Source organism: Ranitomeya variabilis, chromosome 1 (assembly GCF_051348905.1).
Source record: "Ranitomeya variabilis isolate aRanVar5 chromosome 1, aRanVar5.hap1, whole genome shotgun sequence".
NCBI classification, from domain to species: domain Eukaryota; kingdom Metazoa; phylum Chordata; class Amphibia; order Anura; family Dendrobatidae; genus Ranitomeya; species Ranitomeya variabilis.
The window spans coordinates 347,306,305-347,328,952 of NC_135232.1; positions in this window are offsets into that span (position 1 = coordinate 347,306,305).

Here is a 22,648-nt window from a genome sequence, read left to right on the forward strand (position 1 = left end):
AATGGCCAGTTTGTGGACATTTCCCCACATCCCCGCTAGTTGCACCTGGTATGTATGCCCCCCCTATATTCCTTATGGGTGAAAAGAGCAGGTACCTCTGTCACCAGACTTGTCTTTTGTGCAAGTCTTCCACTTTGGCCCTCTGGCATGCATGCACTGAAAATGACACGTCTGCCTCCGAAATTAGAGAAGCAATACTGTGGGTCAAGAAAGGTGCACAGCCTGTATTTCATGGTTGACAAAATGTCTTTCACACAAAAGTCTTGGGAAAGGCATCTCGACATGAACTCTGCCATGTGTGGCAGACTGCAAAGAGTCAAACGTTCAGCATACTCACCAGGAAGAACACTAACCATCCACTCCTCCTCATGAAACATAGCCTCCTTCTCCTCCTCCTCTTCAGGCCATCCATGCTGGACAGGCATGAAGCTTGGATTGGGAGTCCCCTCTATAGCGCAGAGCAAAAAGTCCTGTTCCTCCTCATCCGCCTCCTCCTACTCCTGTTCATCATCATCACCCAATGTGACTTGAGAATACTGTGTGAGGCTGGGCCGTGTGGTATCAGCCACTGTACAATATTGCTCCATAGCCACCTGCTCGGCATTCAAAGCTTCCTCTTTCAGATTCTGCAGTGATCGTTTTAATAGACAGAGCAGCGGGATGGTTACACTCATAATAGCGGCATCAGTGCTCACTATCTTGGTGCAGTACTCATAGTTTTAAAGAATCTCACATAGGTCAGTGATCCACACCCATTTGGCAGTTGTTATGTGCAGAGGCTGAGTGTTACACTGACATGCATTGAGATGTTGGAATTCAGAGAATGCCCTCTGCTGCTCACTTGCCAACATATGGAACGTCGAATTTCAGCATGTGGGCAGGTCACAAATCAGTCAGTGACACGGCAAATTAAAGCGCTACTGAAATGAAGCCTGAGATGACGTTTGGAAATGTGCGCTGACATGGCATGCCTTGGCAAGTAGGTCAGACAAGTCACGGTATGTTTTTGAAAACCGCTGTAAAGCCAAAAGTTCAGCACGTGGGCCATGCATGGAACCAGTACAATGTGTACCAGGTTGCCCAGCTTTAAAGCTGCCACCAAGTTACGCCCATTATCGCACACAGACAGACCTGGTTGGAGGTTCAGCTGGGGAGAGCCACTGATTGCTCTGTTCTTTTATCCCTTACAACAGCTTGGCTGCATTGTGAGTTTTATCACCTAAACAGATGAGATTCAGCAGATCATGCTGCCGCCTTGCCAAGGCAGTGCTGCAGATTTCCCAGCTGGGGAATGATGGGGAGGCTAGTTCCACTGAGGATGAGGAGGAGGAGAGAGAGGAAGTGGAATACAAGGACAGTGAAACCCTGATGTAAGTTGATCCCGCTATTCTTGGTGTGGGTAAGATGTGTGATGTCCCAGCCTCTGACTCTGTCACAGACTACACCTGGTTAACCCGGTGTGCCATCAAGGAAATGTATCGTCCCTGCCCACAAGAGCTTGTCTACATGTCTGTGGTTAGGTGGACCTTCCCAGTGACTGCGATAGCTAGAGCATGGCTGATATTGTGTAACACATGCTTATGTAACGTGGGGACGGCACACCGTGAAAAATAGTGTCGGCTGGGAATCGAAAACCATGGGACTGCCACCGCCAAGAGGTCATGGAAAGACTCAGTTCCCACAAGACGAAATGGCAACAATCTGGCAATGTGGGTGTTTAGCGTTTGGGCCTGTGGGTGTGTGGCTGGATATTTCTGATTTCTGGTAAACAACTGGGGCAGGGACAACTGAACGCTGCACATAGACAAAAAACTGGACTTGGTTGCTGACTGTTGCATGTGTGCGCAAACGCTGTTTGTGAAGAGGAAACATCAGCGCCTGCTTCATGGTCGGCAGATTGGGAAGGCCATAACACAGGGGAATGGGCAGTGGTTTGACTCTCAGACACAGGTTTTGTACCCAGGCGTTCCACCCACTTATTGGGGTGTTTGGCTGCCATGTGCTTTTGCATGCTGGTGGTGCTAAAGTTAACACTGTTCTTGCCTTTTCTTAGCTTGGTTTGGCAGATGCTGCAAATTACAGTTGTTTTATCTGAAGGACTTCCAGAAAACAAAACTGCCATACAGGAAAACAACGCACCCTTGGCCTGTTATCTAGCTGAGTAGGGGGGCTCTGTGGAACAGTTGACCGAGTTCTACCTCTGGTCATACCACTACCTCTTCTTGCCTGTTTTCTTGCTATAGATGCATCCCTCTCTTCATTGCTGTGCTTGATAGGCATGCCACGATGCCAGGTTGGATCAGTGACCTCATCATCAAACATGCCGTCTTCCAATTTATCAATCTGATCCTCCTTCTGCGTTGCGATTTGAGGCTGACTTAATGGCAACCAGGTTGAGGATTCAGTTCCCGAGCCTTTTGGCTACTGAGACTGGGCCGTGTGGAAGACTTCGTGGTAATGCTTGTCAACAGACTGGAGCATTTGTCTGCCTTCCAACCCACATCCTTGCACCTGTATGGGTTCATTAGTGGTGTAGCGCACTGACCAAATTTTGGCAGAAGCCTAGAACAAGATAGTCACCTTCGGATCTTTCACACGGCCTTGGTGGGCACCTCCATATCCAAGTCTCTTAAAGTCACCCTTTCCCATCTTCAATGTGTTATGCTTATGAAACCAAAAAATACTTGCTTTATCTTTCACAAGTACACTTGCAAAGGTCTCATGTACAAATTCACTGTATCTAACAATATGTGGCTATTTTTTTGGCGCTCGCAGCTTGAATATACACAGCAACAGCAGACTGACGTAAATTACAGGTAAATAGTCATGTTTGCGTATCTCTACAGACTTTGCACAAGTGCCAAATAAAGATACACTTTTTTAAAACCAATAGAAAATTATGTTTTTTATTAGATTGCCTTGCTGACACACTCCAAATGCAGAGTAATGAAGATTATAGCCCCTGCTAAATTGTCACGTAAGATTATCTCTACCCAGATTGCGCCAGTCGCACAACTACTAGAGAAAGATAAGCTGTTTTGGGGGAGATTTTTTTACATCATGTTTATGAGACACGCCAACAGCAGACTCTGGGAGATTTATGGTAAATAGTGACATTTCCTTAGCTCAAGATGTTTTGCATCAGTCTCACAACTGCTAGAAAAAATATTAAGTATTTAAACAATAGACAAGGAATATTATTTAGCAATTAGATTTTAAAATGGATGTTAATATATGTTGCCACTGAGGAATATTATTTTGCAGTAAAAAAAATGTGTAGGCTGCTACACAGGAATATTATGTAGCTCCCAAAAAATGGTTTTGTATATGCTGCTAATACCTAATATTATTTCCCTCTTCAAGTATTTGATTTTTAAATTTTGGTAGTGGATTAAACTTATTTAACCCCAATCCCTTAGTCTGTTTCTAATACTAACTACTATACAACACAGTGGAAAATAGCAGAGATCTGCAGCATGTACTTGCAATGATGTGAACACCCGGGTGCCTGCCTTTCACTTTCCCTCCTATTAAATCTCTCCCTACTTAATCCCCATCTAACATACAACTAATCTTCACAATGTTCTGCTCTTAAAAGATCTTTTTGGAATGAATAACGTTTAGGCCGGCGTCACACTAGGCGTAAGAGAATACTGTCATGGTTCTCAATGGCAAGAGAACGTAGTAAAGCATACAAAAAGGACTAGCTCTTGGAAGATGGGAACTCGAGCTGACTGTGAGCTAAACCTACCGCACAAATAACAGTGGCCGGGTAGCGTGCCTACGTTTTATCCCTAGACGCCCAGCGCCAGCCGGAGAACTGACTGACCCTAGCAGAGGAAAATACAGACCTGGCTTACCTCTAGAGAAATTTTCCCCAAAAGGCAGACAGTAGCCCCCACATATATTGTCGGTGATTTCAGAGGAAATTGACATTCGAAGTATGAAGATAGGTTTAGCAAATTGAGGTCCGCTTACTAGATAGTAGGAAGACAGAAAAGGGAACTTCACAGTCAGCTGAAAACCCTTTCAAAACACCATCCTGGAATTACTTTAAGACTCTAATATCAACTCATGACACCAGAGTGGCAATTCCAGCTCACAAGAGCTTCCAGCCTCAGAAATGAACAATCACAGAGAACTGGAACAAAAATGCAAAACAAACTTAGGACTACAAGTCCAACTTAGCTGATAGTAGTCTAGGAGCAGGAACATGCAACAGAAAGGCTTCTGGTAACATTGTTGGCCGGCATAGAAATGACTGAGGAGCAAGGCTAAATAGACAACTCCCACATCCTGATGGAAAAAGGTGAACAGAGGCGATGAAGCACACAAGTTCAGTACCACCAGTGACCACCGGGGGAGCCCAGAAACCAAATTCACAACAGTACCCCCCCCTCAAGGAGGGGGCACCGAACCCTCACCAGAACCACCAGGGCGATCAGGATGAGCCCTATGAAAGGCACGGACCAAATCGGAGGCATGAACATCAGAGGCTGTCACCCAAGAATTATCCTCCTGACCGTAGCCCTTCCACTTGACCAGATACTGAAGTCTCCGTCTGGAAACACGGGAGTCCAAGATCTTCTCGACAACGTACTCCAACTCACCCTCAACCAACACCGGAGCAGGAGGCTCAACGGAAGGCACAACCGGTACCTCATACCTGCGCAACAATGACCGATGGAAGACATTATGAATAGAAAAAGATGCAGGGAGGTCCAAACGAAAGGACACAGGGTTAAGAATCTCCAATATCTTGTACGGGCCGATGAACCGAGGCTTAAACTTAGGAGAAGAAACCTTCATAGGGACAAAACGAGAAGACAACCACACCAAGTCCCCAACACAAAGACGAGGACCAACACAACGACGGCGGTTGGCAAAATGCTGAGTCTTCTCCTGGGACAACTTCAAATTGTCCACCACATGCCCCCAAATCTGATGCAACCTCTCCACCACAGCATCCACTCCAGGACAATCCGAAGACTCCACCTGACCGGAAGAGAAACGAGGATGAAACCTCGAATTACAGAAGAAAGGAGAAACCAGGGTGGCAGAACGAGCCTGATTATTGAGGGCAAACTCCGCCAAGGGCAAAAAGGCAACCCAATCATCCTGATCCGCAGACACAAAACACCTCAAATAAGTCTCCAAGGTCTGATTAGTTCGCTCGGTCTGGCCATTAGTCTGAGGATGGAAAGCAGACGAAAAAGACAAATCAATGCCCATCCTAGCACAGAACGCTCGCCAAAATCTAGACACGAATTGGGTTCCCCTGTCAGACACGATATTCTCCGGAATACCATGCAAGCGAACCACATTTTGAAAAAACAGAGGAACCAACTCGGATGAGGAAGGCAATTTAGGCAAGGGGACCAAATGGACCATCTTAGAGAAACGGTCACACACCACCCAGATGACAGACATCTTCTGAGAAACAGGGAGATCAGAAATAAAATCCATGGAGATGTGAGTCCAAGGCCTCTTCGGAATAGGCAAAGATAACAACAATCCACTAGCCCGAGAACAACAAGGCTTGGCCCGAGCACAAACATCACAAGACTGCACAAAACCTCGCACATCTCGCGACAGGGAAGGCCACCACAAGGACCTAGCCACCAAATCCCTGGTACCAAAGATTCCAGGATGACCAGCTAACGCAGAAGAATGGACCTCCGATATGACTCTACTGGTCCAATCATCAGGAACAAACATTCTACCAGGCGGGCAACGATCAGGTCTATCCGCCTGAAACTCCTGCAAGACCCGACGCAAGTCTGGGGAAACAGCAGATAATATCACTCCATCCTTAAGGATACCTGTAGGTTCAGAATTACCAGGGGAATCAGGCTCAAAACTCCTAGAAAGGGCATCCGCCTTCACATTTTTAGAACCCGGTAGGTAAGAAACCACAAAAATAAACCGAGAGAAAAATAACGACCAGCGCGCCTGTCTAGGATTCAGGCGCCTGGCAGACTCAAGATAAATCAAATTCTTGTGGTCAGTCAATACCACCACCTGATGTCTAGCCCCCTCAAGCCAATGACGCCACTCCTCAAAAGCCCACTTCATAGCCAAGAGCTCCCGATTACCAATATCATAATTTCGCTCAGCGGGCGAAAGTTTACGAGAAAAGAACGCGCAAGGTCTCATCACGGAGCAGTCGGAACTTTTCTGCGACAAAACCGCCCCAGCTCCGATTTCTGAAGCGTCGACCTCAACCTGAAAAGGAAGAGTAACATCAGGCTGACGCAATACAGGGGCGGAAGAAAAGCGGCGCTTGAGCTCCCGAAAGGCCTCCACAGCAGCAGGGGACCAATCAGCAACATCAGCACCCTTCTTAGTCAAATCAGTCAACGGTTTAGCAACATCAGAAAAACCAGTTATAAATCGACGATAAAAATTAGCAAAGCCCAAAAACTTCTGAAGGCTCTTAAGAGAAGAGGGTTGCGTCCAATCACAAATAGCCTGAACCTTGACAGGGTCCATCTCAATGGAAGAGGGGGAAAAAATGTACCCCAAAAACGAAATCTTTTGAACCCCAAAAACGCACTTAGAACCCTTTACACACAAGGAATTAGAGCGCAAAACCTGAAAAACCCTCCTGACCTGTTGGACATGAGAGTCCCAGTCGTCCGAAAAAAATCAAAATATCATCCAGATACACAATCATAAATTTATCCAAATATTCACGGAAAATGTCATGCATAAAAGACTGAAAGACTGAAGGGGCATTTGAAAGACCAAAAGGCATTACTAAATACTCAAAATGGCCCTCAGGCGTATTAAATGCGGTTTTCCACTCATCCCCCTGCTTAATTCGCACTAAATTATACGCCCCACGAAGATCAATCTTAGAGAACCACTTGGCCCCCTTTATTCGAGCAAACAAATCAGTAAGCAGTGGCAAAGGATACTGATATTTAACCGTGATTTTATTCAAAAGCCGATAATCAATACACGGCCTCAAAGAGCCATCTTTTTTAGATACAAAGAAAAAACCGGCTCCTAAGGGAGATGACGAAGGACGAATATGTCCCTTTTCCAAGGACTCCTTAATATATTCCCGCATAGCAGCGTGTTCAGGCACAGATAGATTAAATAAACGACCCTTTAGAAACTTACTGCCCGGAATCAGATCTATTGTACAATCGCAATCTCTGTGCGGAGGTAGTGAACCAAGTTTAGGCTCCTCAAAAACGTCACGATAATCAGATAAAAATTCCGGAATCTCAGAGGGAATAGATGACGAAATGGAAACCAAAGGTACGTCCCCATGAGTCCCCTGACATCCCCAGCTTAACACAGACATAGCTTTCCAGTCGAGGACTGGGTTATGAGATTGCAGCCATGGCAATCCAAGCACCAACACATCATGTAGATTATACAACACAAGGAAGCGAATAATCTCCTGGTGATCCGGATTAATACGCATAGTTACTTATGTCCAGTATTGTGGTTTATTACTAGCCAATGGCGTGGAGTCAATACCCTTCAGAGGTATAGGAACTTCCAGAGGCTCTAAATTAAACCCACAGCGTTTGGCAAAGGACCAATCCATAAGACTCAAAGCGGCGCCAGAGTCGACATAGGCATCCGCGGTAATAGACGATAAAGAGCAAATCAGGGTCACAGATAGAATAAACTTGGACTGTAAAGTACCAATTGAAACAGACTTATCAACCTTCTTAGTACGTTTAGAGCATGCTGATATAACATGAGTTGAATCGCCACAATAGAAGCATAACCCATTTTTTCGCCTAAAATTCTGTCGTTCGCTTCTGGACAGAATTCTATCACATTGCATAATCTCTGGCGCCTTCTCAGTAGACACCGCCAAATGGTGCACAGGTTTGCGCTCCCGCAAACGCCGATCAATCTGAATACCCATTGTCATGGACTCATTCAGACCTGCAGGCACAGGGAACCCCACCATAACATCTTTAATGGCATCAGAGAGACCCTCTCTGAAATTCGCCGCCAGGGCGCACTCATTCCACTGAGTAAGCACAGACCACTTACGAAATTTTTGGCAGTATATTTCAGCCTCATCTTGCCCTTGAGACAGGGCCATCAAGGCTTTTTCAGCCTGAATCTCTAAATGAGGTTCCTCATAAAGCAACCCCAAAGCCAGGAAAAACGCATCCACATTGAGCAACGCAGGATCCCCTGGTGCCAAAGCAAATGCCCAATCCTGAGGGTCGCCCCGGAGCAAGGATATTACAATCCTGACCTGCTGTGCAGGATCTCCAGCGGAGCGAGATCTCAGAGACAAAAATAATTTACAATTATGTTTGAAATTCTGGAAGCGAGATCTATCCCCGGAGAAAAATTCAGGCAAAGGTACTCTAGGTTCAGATATAGGAGCATGAATTACAAAATCCTGTAAACTTTGAACCTTCATAGCGAGTTTGTTCAGACCTGTAGCTAAACCCTGAGGATCCATTTTCATCAGGTGAAGTCAGAACCATTCAAGGATTAGAAGGAGAGAGAGACGAAGGCTGCAGTAAGCAGAGAAGCTAGTGAATCAACTAATGAGCAAACTCAGAAAAAAAAAAAAAAAAATTCTCTGCAGACTTCTTTTCTCTCCTTTCTTCTGCCAATAATTTTAACCCTTGGCCGGCCAAACTGTCATGGTTCTCAATGGCAAGAGAACGTAGTAAAGCATACAAAAAGGACTAGCTCTTGGAAGATGGGAACTCGAGCTGACTGTGAGCTAAACCTACCGCACAAATAACAGTGGCCGGGTAGCGTGCCTACGTTTTATCCCTAGACGCCCAGCGCCAGCCGGAGAACTGACTGACCCTAGCAGAGGAAAATACAGACCTGGCTTACCTCTAGAGAAATTTTCCCCAAAAGGCAGACAGTAGCCCCCACATATATTGTCGGTGATTTCAGAGGAAATTGACATACGAAGTATGAAGATAGGTTTAGCAAATTGAGGTCCGCTTACTAGATAGTAGGAAGACAGAAAAGGGAACTTCACAGTCAGCTGAAAACCCTTTCAAAACACCATCCTGGAATTACTTTAAGACTCTAATATCAACTCATGACACCAGAGTGGCAATTCCAGCTCACAAGAGCTTCCAGCCTCAGAAATAAACAATCACAGAGAACTGGAACAAAAATGCAAAACAAACTTAGGACTACAAGTCCAACTTAGCTGATAGTAGTCTAGGAGCAGGAACATGCAACAGAAAGGCTTCTGGTAACATTGTTGGCCGGCATAGAAATGACTGAGGAGCAAGGCTAAATAGACAACTCCCACATCCTGATGGAAACAGGTGAACAGAGGCGATGAAGCACACAAGTTCAGTACCACCAGTGACCACCGGGGGAGCCCAGAAACCAAATTCACAACAGAATACAGTCCGTTTTTTATGGCCGTAATACGCAGAAATGTCCCAGAAATAGTATTCCGTAGGTAATCCGTTGCCAAGGTGTGGTCGCGTATTTTGCGCATGTAATGTTGCGTATGTGATCCGTATGTAATCCGTAATGCGTATTTTATACGCAACATCAAAAAATGGACAGTTAATGGTTTTCTGGCCTGCAATTAATTTAAATCATCATCACCAACCCTATTTAAGTCAGGTACAACAGGTGGGACCCTCCCATCTGGCCATTTAGTTGGTGTGCATCTCTTGGTTGTGTTGGTATTACCTTAAAACCATGTCTGACCTACTGTCTTTCACCCCAACTGAACGAATGTTGTTTCACTGGGTCTTGTCACGTCGATTTGGGCAGCCATATCCCGTGATTGTCGATCCGCGAAGGAGGAGACGAAGATTGTGGGGGCATCCTCTTTTGACCCAACACCTCACAAAAGGACATTTTCAGAGGCTCTATACAGCTCTAAGGGCACATCCTGACAAGTTCTATCTGTACTGTCGCATGACCATCAGAACCTTTGATATATTGTTGGAGATATTACGTCCAGGTATCACCTATCAGGACACAAGGATGCGCAAAGCCATTTCCGCAGAGGAGCGTCTTCTCCTTACCTTACGGTACGTATTCAACATCCTCATATACTGTATGTTGATGATTTGATTTTTTTATGTGTTGTGTTCTAGCAGGTTTTTTAAGTTATATGTGTACATTATGGCACAAGCAGATCCAAAAAAGTGTGTTTAATGTTATAGTTAAGTACCCTATGTAAATGTAACAGTTTTCCACTTTATTCATGTTTTTCAATATATACAATCTACTTCTGCTTCTTTATGTTTTGTATGAACTCTTGTTACCTACCTAATATTCATTTTTTGCCACTTTCAGATTCCTGTCCACTGGTTTGTCGTATGCGGGACTACACCTGGAGTTTCTGATTGGCCGGTCGACAATTTCAGGCATTGCGCGGTCAACCTGTAGTCAAATATGGTCTAAACTCCAGGAAGTTGTGATGCCTGAGCCAAAACAGGCTTGTGATTTCCCAAACTGCATTGGAGCCGTGGATGGGAAACATATCAGGGTGCGTAAGCCGTTGAACTGTGGCTCCCAATTCTACAATTATAAGCAGTTTTTCTCTGTAGTGCTGTTAGCTGTAATTGACAGCAACTACAGGTTTATAATTGTAGACATTGGGGCCGATGGTTGAACTGGAGACTCTAGGGTCTTCAATTCGTCCATTATGGGTCGGCGGCTACGTGACAACCAGTTAGACCTCCCACCACTACAACAACTCCCAGGCTCCAATGCGGAAGCAGTGCCTTTTGTTATTGTTGGAGATGAGGCATTCCAACTGACGAAGCACGTCATGAGGCCTTATCCCCGGTGCAACCTGGACCACCGGTGGAGGGTCTTTAATCTGTGGCTTTCCAGGGCACGGAGACTGGTGGAGTGCACCTTTGGTATTCTGGTGGCCAAATGGCGTGTCCTCCAGTCTGCCATTCAGCTCAATGAGGCTACAGTGAATGAAGTCATAAAAGCCTGTGTTATTTTGCACAGTTTTACCTGCATACATAATTGCTCCTCAGCTGATATTGCTGAACACATGTTGAGCAATGTGATTAGGCCAACACCACATGTCCCTCCTCCGCGCCGTCCCCTTTCTGGCCTAAAAGTTAGGGAAGTTTTCACCAATTATTTCACCAATTATTTCGTTTCTCCTCAGGGTGCGACTCCCTGCAAAGATTATGCAGTTTCTCATTTGTGATTTTTGCCTTTTTACATATCTTAAAAATTTCTATTCTGAACTCTGTGTGTTGTATTTACTTAATTGACATATGGTTATGAACAGAGCATATGTGTGTGATGTAAGAATGATTGGTCCACAAATGTTATTTGGCTTTTTACGATATTTTTTAATTACCGAAAAAGCCTTTTTTGTGTAACTCAAAGCCATATTTTGGATATATGCTTTTTTCAGCCAATTCAAGTTGGCATAATTTTTTAACAAAAATAAACAGCATAACAAAGTGCTATGACAGCACAAACATATATAACACATGGTTATGTGCCACAACCCCCCCCCAAAAAAAAATTACAGGTTTCGGTAAGTAGGTGGAGGTGATGGGGGAACCTCAGGGTCCTGCTCAGGTGGCATTTGTTGGCCCAATTGTCCTTGACCCTGTGTGGATGCTGTGTGGGCCGGAGGAATATTGATCCTTTGATCATGTTGGGCAGTTGAGTATTGTCCATAAGGAATATGACTGTAGCCCTCATGTTGTTGCAAATATGGCCTTGCCTCATATCCACCCCCAATATGGCCATGTCGTGCAAACCCAGTTTGGGACCAGCCTCCAGCACTGGGTCTGGACAAGTGGTCATATTGGGAAGGTTGATGGTAGTCTGGCATATGGTACTGAGGTTGCCATGGTGGGTTTTGTGTGGGTAGGGGTTGAGGTGTAGGCTCATGTGGAGGAGGTGATTCAAATCCCTGTTGAGCATGCACCTGTTGAGGTCTTGGCAGCCGCAGGACATTACGTGATGACAGCTGCCATCTCTCAATATACTCCATCAGCTCATATGGGTAATTTGTGGGGGTGCATGCATCAATAAGGATTTGAATACACCCTCTCACACTTATCCTCACCTCACGGCCTAGGGGACGTAAGTACTGGGCCAGGCTCCTCGTATAGGCCTCCTCCCCCTCATCCGCAGTAACCCTTGAAAGATAGTTCAGGACCCCAGCATCCACATTCCTCCTACTTTAGATTAGCTCTCTCCTTTGGCGAACAAGCCGTGACATCACAGCAGCCTGTGGTGAGTTCTCCAGGGGAACAGTTGGGCTGCTGCTGTTGCCAGGATCATCCTGGCTTGCTTGTGCTGCTGCTGTTGGTGGTGGGGCCTCATCTTGGCCAGGTGCTGCTGGAGCTGGATGCCCAGATGACGAGGATCCTGGAGGGATGGAGCATGACGGATCATAAGATGGGCCAGCCACCTCTTCTCCTTCCCCAGCTGGGTCTATGACCACCTCAAAATCGGATCCTGTCTCCCTCTCTGTGAGGTTGGGCTGTGTTCTGTTAGGAAAGTATGTAGGAAAAAATTGTCTGACCATTATAAACATATGTGTATAATGTGTTGTGAGGTTTGTACTTACAGTCTCAGATCCATACTGGGATTCAAAAAGGTCAATCTATCAAAATAGATATATTTCTTCTTTTTAGGTGGTGCACCTGACCCACTCCTGTCCTGCTGCTGCCTCTCCCTCCTGTACTGATCACGGATGCTCCGCCATCATCTCATAGTGCAGCGCCCCAGAGTCCTGGTCGTTGCAGTGCTGTGGCTTCGCCGCTAAGGGGAGCCATGGTACGTTTGATGGCACCGAAGGAGTTCCTCCAATCAGGTATCACAGACACCAATATGTTTCACAGCTGGGCCTCCGGGGGGAGCTAAGGGTGCTATTCATTAGGCCACTCCCCACCATAGTGGGTAAACTGGGGGTCAGGCAGGAAGTTAGGAGAGAACGCTGACGGGATTGAACGGAGCAACACCCTGTGGCAGGGGGTGTTGTGAAGGGAGAGACTGTAGGGTCTCTGCCAGGGGTGGGATCCTGGCATAGGCTTGGCATTGAAAGAACGTAACGGGTCCGTGCAGGCTCCTGGAAGCGGCGGGACTCAAGAAAGGACTAGAAGCGAGATAGATTGTGCTGAGTGAGAAACGAGATCAAGCAGAAGGAGAATACCAGCAGGGGTTTTGTTGAAAGAGGCAGCACCCTGCTGAGGCGCAATACCGGTGGCCGGAACGCCGAGGGAGTGGATTAGAATACAGCTTCAAGCCATACTCCAAACAGCGGCAGGACAGTCGGTCTCAGGCGGGCTGTCTACCACATATCACCTATGAAGTCTTGGGGGGCAATTGCGGGAGAGGGGCGACTCTAGGGTCCCGGAAGAACTCCAGGCCTACTGTTATGACCCCAATGGCGAGGGTCTCAGAGGTACGTGGAAGTCTGCAGAATACAAAAATCCAGCTCATAGGGCAGTGGTAACTGAGTTGACCATATATCTACTCCTAACGCCAACACTAGAAGTAGCCGGGGATCATTCCTACGTTGATTCTAGATGACACGCTCCAGCCGGAGAATCTAGCTACCCCTAGTAGAGGAAAACAAAAGACCTTTCTTGCCTCCAGAGAAGGGGACCCCAAAGCTGGATAGAAGCCCCCCACAAATAATAACGGTGAGGTAAGAGGAAATGACAAACACAGAAATGAACCAGGTTTAGCACAGAGAGGCCCGCTTACTGATAGCAGAATAAAGAAAGGTAACTTATATGGTCAACAAAAACCCTATCAAAATCCACACTGGAAATTCAAGAACCCCCGAACCGTCTAACGGTCCGGGGGGAGAACACCAGCCCCCTAGAGCTTCCAGCAAAGGTCAGGATATAGATTTGGAACAAGCTGGACAAAAATACAAAACCAAAACAAATAGCAAAAAGCAAAAGGCAGACTTAGCTGATATAACTGGAACCAGGATCAGTAGACAAGAGCACAGCAGACTAGCTCTGATAACCACGTTGCCAGGCATAGAACTGAAGGTCTAGGGAGCTTATATAGCAACACCCCTAACTAACGACCCAGGTGCGGATAAAAGGAATGACAGAAAAACCAGAGTCAAAAAACTAGTAACCACTAGAGGGAGCAAAAAGCAAATTCACAACAGTACCCCCCCCTTAGTGAGGGGTCACCGAACCCTCACCACGACCACCAGGGCGATCAGGATGAGCGGCATGAAAGGCACGAACTAAATCGGCCGCATGAACATCAGAGGCGACCACCCAGGAATTATCCTCCTGACCATAGCCCTTCCACTTGACCAGGTACTGAAGCCTCCGCCTGGAGAGGCGAGAATCCAAGATCTTCTCCACCACGTACTCCAACTCGCCCTCAACCAACACCGGAGCAGGAGGCTCAGCAGAAGGAACTACAGGCACAATGTACCGCCGCAACAAGGACCTATGAAATACATTGTGAATAGCAAACGACACAGGAAGATCCAGACGAAAAGATACAGGATTAAGGATTTCCAATATCTTGTAAGGCCCAATAAAACGAGGTTTAAATTTGGGAGAGGAGACCTTCATAGGAACAAAGCGGGAAGAAAGCCATACCAAATCCCCAACGCGTAGTCGGGGACCCACACCGCGGCGGCGGTTGGCAAAGCGCTGAGCCCTCTCCTGTGACAACTTCAAGTTGTCCACCACATGATTCCAGATCCGCTGCAACCTATCTACCACAGAATCCACCCCAGGACAGTCAGAAGGCTCCACATGACCCGAAGAAAAGCGAGGATGGAAACCAGAGTTGCAGAAAAAAGGCGAAACCAAGGTGGCGGAACTAGCCCGATTATTAAGGGCAAACTCAGCCAACGGCAAGAATGTCACCCAATCGTCCTGATCAGCAGAGACAAAACACCTCAAATAAGCCTCCAAAGTCTGATTGGTTCGCTCCGTCTGTCCATTAGTCTGAGGATGGAAAGCAGACGAAAACGACAAATCAATGCCCATCCTACTACAAAAGGATCGCCAGAACCTGGAAACGAACTGGGATCCTCTGTCTGACACAATATTCTCAGGGATGCCGTGCAAACGAACCACGTTCTGGAAAAACACAGGAACCAGATCGGAAGAGGAAGGCAGCTTAGGCAAAGGAACCAAATGGACCATCTTGGAGAAGCGATCACATATCACCCAGATAACGGACATGCCCTGAGATAGCGGAAGATCAGAAATGAAATCCATGGAGATATGTGTCCAAGGTCTCTTCGGGACAGGCAAGGGCAAGAGCAAACCGCTGGCACGAGAACAGCAAGGCTTAGCTCGAGCACAAGTCCCACAGGACTGCACAAATGACCGCACATCCCTTGACAAGGAAGGCCACCAAAAGGACCTGGCCACCAGATCTCTGGTGCCAAAAATTCCCGGGTGACATGCCAACACCGAGGAATGAACCTCGGAAATGACTCTGCTGGTCCATTTATCCGGGACAAACAGTCTGTCAGGTGGACAAGACTCAGGCCTATCAGCCTGAAATCTCTGCAACACACGTCGCAGATCCGGAGAAATAGCTGACAAGATAACTCCATCTTTAAGAATACCAACAGGATCAGCGACTCCAGGAGCATCAGGCACAAAGCTCCTAGAAAGAGCATCGGCCTTCACATTCTTTGAACCTGGTAAATACGAGACAACAAAATCAAAGCGGGAGAAAAACAATGACCAGCGGGCCTGTCTCGGATTAAGGCGTTTAGCAGACTCGAGATACATCAGATTTTTGTGATCAGTCAAGACCACCACATGATGCTTAGCACCCTCGAGCCAATGACGCCACTCCTCAAATGCCCATTTCATGGCCAACAACTCCCGATTGCCCACATCATAATTTCGCTCGGCAGGCGAAAACTTCCTGGAGAAAAAGGCACAAGGTTTCATAACAGAGCAACCAGGGCCTCTCTGCGACAAAACGGCCCCTGCTCCAATCTCTGAAGCATCCACCTCAACCTGAAAGGGAAGTGAGACATCGGGCTGGCACAAAACAGGCGCCGAAGTAAACCGGCGCTTCAACTCCTGGAAAGCCTCCACGGCAGCAGGAGCCCAGTTAGCTACATCGGAGCCCTTCTTGGTCATATCCGTCAACGGTTTCACAATGCTAGAAAAATTAGCGATAAAACGACGGTAGAAGTTAGCGAAACCCAAGAACTTCTGAAGACTCTTAACCGACGAGGGCTGAGTCCAATCAAGAATAGCTCGGACCTTGACTGGGTCCATCTCCACAGCAGAAGGGGAAAAAATGAACCCCAAAAAGGGAACCTTCTGTACACCAAAGAGACACTTTGAGCCCTTGACAAACAAAGAATTTTCACGCAAAATTTTAAAGACCAACCTGACCTGCTCCACATGCGAATCCCAATCATCAGAAAAAACCAAAATATCATCCAGATAAACAATCAAAAATTTATCCAGATACTTCCGGAAAATGTCATGCATAAAGGACTGAAAAACTGAAGGCGCATTGGAGAGCCCAAAAGGCATCACCAAGTACTCAAAATGACCTTCGGGCGTATTGAATGCGGTTTTCCATTCATCACCTTGCTTAATGCGCACAAGGTTGTACGCACCACGAAGGTCTATCTTGGTGAACCACTTGGCACCTTTAATCCGGGCAAACAAGTCAGACAACAGCGGTAAAGGATACTGAAATTTGACAGTGATCTTATTTAAAAGCCGATAATCAATACAAGGTCTCAAAGATCCGTCCTTTTTTGCCACAAAAAAGAATCCCGCACCAAGGGGGGAAGAAGACGGACGAATATGTCCTTTCTCCAGAGACTCCCTGATATATGAACGCATAGCGGTATGTTCAGGTACCGACAGATTAAACAGTCTTCCCTTAGGAAACTTACTGCCTGGGATCAAATCTATAGCACAGTCACAGTCCCTATGAGGAGGCAGTGCACTGGACTCAGACACTGAAGACATCCTGATAATCAGACAAATACTCCGGAACTTCCGAAGGCGTAGAAGAAGCAATAGACACAGGCAGGGAATCCCCATGAATACCACGACAGCCCCAACTTGAGACTGACATAGCCTTCCAGTCCAGGACTGGATTATGGGTCTGTAACCATGGCAGCCCTAAAACAACCAAATCATGCATTTTATGTAAAACCAGGAAACGTATCACCTCGCGGTGTTCAGGAGTCATGCACATGATAACCTGTGTCCAATACTGCGGTTTATTTGCTGCCAATGGCGTAGCATCAATACCCCTAAGAGGAATAGGATTTTCTAATGGTTCAAGAGTAAAACCACAGTGCTTAGCAAATGACAGATCCATAAGACTCAGGGCAGCACCTGAATCTACAAACGCCATGACAGGATAAGACGACAGTGAGCAAATCAAAGTTACAGACAGAATAAATTTAGGTTGCAAATTACCAACGGTGACAGGACTAACAACCTTAGCTATACGTTTAGAGCATGCTGAGATAACATGTGTAGAATCACCACAGTAGTAGCACAAGCCATTCCGGCGTCTATGAATTTTCCGCTCATTTCTAGTCAGGATTCTATCACATTGCATTAAATCAGGTGTCTGTTCAGACAACACCATGAGGGAATTTGCGGTTTTTCTATCACATTGCACCGAATTAGGTGTCTGTTCAGACAACACCATGAGGGAATTTGCGGTTTTGCGCTCCCGCAACCGCCGGTCAATTTGAATAGCCAGTGCCATAGTATCATTGAGACCTGTGGGAATGGGAAAACCCACCATAACATTCTTAATGGCTTCAGATAGGCCATTTCTAAAATTAGCGGCCAGTGCACACTCGTTCCAATGTGTCAGCACGGACCATTTCCGAAATTTTTGGCAATACACTTCAGCCTCGTCCTGCCCCTGAGACATAGCCAGCAAGGCCTTTTCTGCCTGAATCTCAAGATTGGGTTCCTCATAAAGTAAACCGAGCGCCAGAAAAAACGCATCAATATCAGCCAATGCCGGATCTCCTGGCGCCAGCGAAAAAGCCCAATCCTGAGGGTCGCCCCGTAAGAACGAAATAACTATTTTTACTTGCTGAGCAGAGTCTCCAGATGAACAGGGTCTCAGGGACAAAAACAATTTACAATTATTCACAAAATTCCTAAACTTAAACCTGTCTCCGGAAAACAGTTCAGGAATCGGTATTTTAGGTTCGGACCTAGGATTTCTGATAACATAGTCTTGTATGCCCTGCACACGAGTAGCCAGCTGGTCCACACTTGTAATCAAGGTCTGGACATTCATGTCTGCAGCAAGCATAGCCACTCTGAGGTAATGGGGAAGAAGAAAGAAAAAAAAAAAAAAAAAAAAAAACTCAGAATCTTCTTTCTTATAATCCCTCTTCTGCAACGCATTAAACATTTAATACTGGCCTGGCAAACTGTTATGACCCCAATGGCGAGGGTCTCAGAGGTACGTGGAAGTCTGCAGAATACAAAAATCCAGCTCATAGGGCAGTGGTAACTGAGTTGACCATATATCTACTCCTAACGCCAACACTAGAAGTAGCCGGGGATCATTCCTACGTTGATTCTAGATGACACGCTCCAGCCGGAGAATCTAGCTACCCCTAGTAGAGGAAAACAAAAGACCTTTCTTGCCTCCAGAGAAGGGGACCCCAAAGCTGGATAGAAGCCCCCCACAAATAATAACGGTGAGGTAAGAGGAAATGACAAACACAGAAATGAACCAGGTTTAGCACAGAGAGGCCCGCTTACTGATAGCAGAATAAAGAAAGGTAACTTATATGGTCAACAAAAACCCTATCAAAATCCACACTGGAAATTCAAGAACCCCCGAACCGTCTAACGGTCCGGGGGGAGAACACCAGCCCCCTAGAGCTTCCAGCAAAAGTCAGGATATAGATTTGGAACAAGCTGGACAAAAATACAAAACCAAAAAAAATAGCAAAAAGCAAAAGGCAGACTTAGCTGATATAACTGGAACCAGGATCAGTAGACAAGAGCACAGCAGACTAGCTCTGATAACCACGTTGCCAGGCATAGAACTGAAGGTCTAGGGAGCTTATATAGCAACACCCCTAACTAACGACCCAGGTGCGGATAAAAGGAATGACAGAAAAACCAGAGTCAAAAAACTAGTAACCACTAGAGGGAGCAAAAAGCAAATTCACAACAGCCTACCTGACAAACAGGTGCCATTCCAACCTGAATACAGGGAAGGGGTGGATTACAGAGGAACATCAAATCGAGTTGTGAGGGAACTTAAGAAACAGACACAACCGTTGTGGGGTTACTTTCCGTGAGCACAGCAGGGAAGGACTACAACACATAGCGCTAGAAGGAAGGCACAGATTTCCACCTGAGAGGAGAACTCTGGAGGTGCCATTGGACCGGCCGGACTTGCGTAGCCTGGTGAACCGTGTTCTGGACTGAGGACTCAGAGATCTCCAGTAAAGAGGTAAAGAGACTGCAACCTGGTGTCCTCGTTATTTACCGCGACTTACACCCCACAACCGTACCGCTCCATCGCTACCATTACTACCACCTACTACACCGGACGTCCCCCACTGACGGACAGGGCCACGGACCGGGTCTAGCCACCGTGACAACCCAAGGACTGAGATCCCAGAGGCCCGGCTCCGGGTACCCCTCGGCCCTGCGGCGGTGTGGGGGCGCTCCAACTTGGCGTCACGAACAGGATCTACTTAAGCCTGAAGAATCAGGTCATGTGTGCCTAGAGACTGTGATTTGTTGTGCTTGGACTGTACTTTATTACAAAGACTGTGCTGCGCCAGTTGCCGCCAAAATCCGCCGCCATTGCAGCGCTGAGGAAAGCGCAGGAAGAGAAGAGGGGCGTGGAGTGGGCGTAGACGAGCTGGAGAGCGCGAAGAATAATGGCCGCCCAGTCTAAATATTTCTGTGCAGTGAGGACGTGTCCGTCAGCAGCAGAGATCCGCCTCCTAATCCTTAATGGGGGGCGGAGGCAGAGAAAACGAAACTGCTCACGCAGGAGAGAGCGGGAAAAAGACCAGGAAGCGACCCACGTGGAGGACGCTATGGCCAGCAGCTCCGAACCCGACAGCGGGGTTGAAGTGGAAGTCTCCCCTGACTACCCGGATGAGCCCAGCAGCCTGTCCTCCGTGGATAACACCAAATTCCTGAGAGCCGAGATGGAGGATTTATATAACCAGCTCCTCCAACTGCATGTAAGAGTCCAGGCCCCGCATCAGGTGGGACCGGCAGTGGATTCCCGGACATCGGAAGAACCAGCGGGACCTGTTGCGGAAAGTGGAGTCGTACCAGTGGGTGAGTCCGCCGATCCTGCCCCACCAGCAGAGGGTGTGTTAGTGGGTCCCGTAGCAGCACCACCTCTCCCGGGGACCCATAGACTTCAGCGCCTGTTACCATGGGAGGAAGCCACGGGCATGGAACACCGTATGCGAGCCCCAATCACCCCTACTCCCTTGCCGTGTGAGGTCAGCGCGGAGCGCACGGTGTGCCGCTGGGTGAACCCTGGATCCAATCTCATGGGGTTCCCCGGGGTGGAGACCCAGAAGGGAGAAATGGTACAGGCCCTAAGCTGGGAAGAATACCAGATCCAGCTAGAACAGCGGTGGCGAGAGGAAGAGGAAACACATCAGGCTAAACGGGAGGCCTACCATCAAAAAGATTTGGCGGTCAAGGACCGGGCCCGTAAGGACCCCACCACTCACCAGGCCCCGCGCAGGCAGGGCATCATCACCGTCTTTAAACTCCAAAGAGGTTGGGGCTTCATTAAAGAACCGGGGCTATACGCGGAGGTCTTTGTTAACCGACGGGATGTCGAGTCACACCTTAGAGAGGGTCACCCCGATCGAGACCTCTATCCGGGAGACAGTGTTACCTACACCCGGCATCTTGGGGAAAAGGGGTGGTTCGCTCTGAACGTCTACAAGAAAGAGAAACCAGCCCCTGTGGCCAAGGTGCCGCCGTGTGACCGATCTGTAACCACCCTGGTCGGCCCCACCTGCCTGACCACAGAACTTGCGATCTGCCACCCGATCGCCGCCACCACCGTCGTGCCTAAGGAGGTGCCCCTTCGAGTGACCGATGTTCCGGATGTACCAGCACAGAGAGAAGTGGGGACACAGACCTTGATCGCCGCGCACGACCTGGTCGTGCAACAGACCCGAACCCATGGGGTGTATCTGGCAGCGGGAGTGGACCTGAAACCTGAATTGCAGGGGTCCGCCCGCCAGGTGGCGCCTCATGGAAACTTCTGAAAGAAGAGTAAGATTTCGCTTTGTGAAAATGTAAATAGTTACTGTTTGTTCTTTTGAATTGCTGCTGGGCCTGTCTAGGGTTAATGGATCCCTTTGTTGACCCGGGATCCCCTTTGTTTGTTTTTCTTTTTCTTGAAGTTTTTGCACCAAGTTACACAAACTGCAGAAATCATGGACTGTGCATGATTCGAACTTTCTTTTGTAAATAGTTTGCACCTTCTTAAAGGTGCTCCCTACTGGTTTTAGCCAAAGACACTTTGCGAAGATATTTGCCCTATTGGTTTGAGCCAAAGACACTTTGTGAAGATACCTTTCCTACCGGTTCTAGTTAAAGACACTTTGCGAAGATACCATACCGGAACCTTTGCGTGGGCTGGTAGGCTGAGAAGACGAGCTACCTTAGAAAGACTTGGTCCCCTCTTAAAGGGGATGTGTGAAATTGAACTTGAGAAAGATACTGTTGCAGAACAGTAATGTGATAATGAAGCTTGAAAAAGAAATGTAACTGTTTTACATGCTAAGTTATATGTGTTGAATTTGTTGAAATGTGAAATCTAAATAATGTTTTGCAGAAAGAAAAGATGCAGAGAGCCCGTAGGGGTAGAGATAGAGATCTGCATAGCTGAAAGTAAGGAAGTAATGATGAAGGTGAGGATAGAAGGTCAACCCTGCGTCCCCATAGAAAGTTACTTTGTTACTAAGGACAGAAGGCGAACCCGTAGGGGTTAGAGAGTGAGTCCTTAAAGGAGCCGAGTAGAGCGGGCTCAGAGTTCTTTAAACGAAAGGAATGTTATGTCTATACTATGTATAGTAGCGAAAGGCAGTAGGCCCTGGCTGAACGGGGCGGTCCTGTAAAAGAAAGGAGAGGCAGTAGGTCTGGTGCCATAGGGACAGGCGGTCCTGCAGGTTCAAAGTAGGAGAATGTGAAGTTACCTTACCCTGTAATGTGATTATAGGAAGGCCTTTGGTAAACTAAGAGTGTATGTTTCTTAAAGGCAATGTTAATTTATTGTTCCAGAATTTGCACTAAGTAGAATACCCGGTTGGGTAACAGGAGTTATGCATAGCCTGTAATTTATAATGTTGACCATGTTTGTAACGTTAAAAGTGTCCTCACCTCCCATAAAGGGAAGCCTGTTCAAGTATACTTATCGTTTTGCACTCAACAAAATTGTATGTCTTTTTGCTAATCTGTATTGTTGTTTTTCTTCCCAGTCCCGGAGTACTGTGTTTAACCAGGGGGGAGTGCAGCGCCCCAGAGTCCTGGTCGTTGCAGTGCTGTGGCTTCGCCGCTAAGGGGAGCCATGGTACGTTTGATGGCACCGAAGGAGTTCCTCCAATCAGGTATCACAGACACCAATATGTTTCACAGCTGGGCCTCCGGGGGGAGCTAAGGGTGCTATTCATTAGGCCACTCCCCACCATAGTGGGTAAACTGGG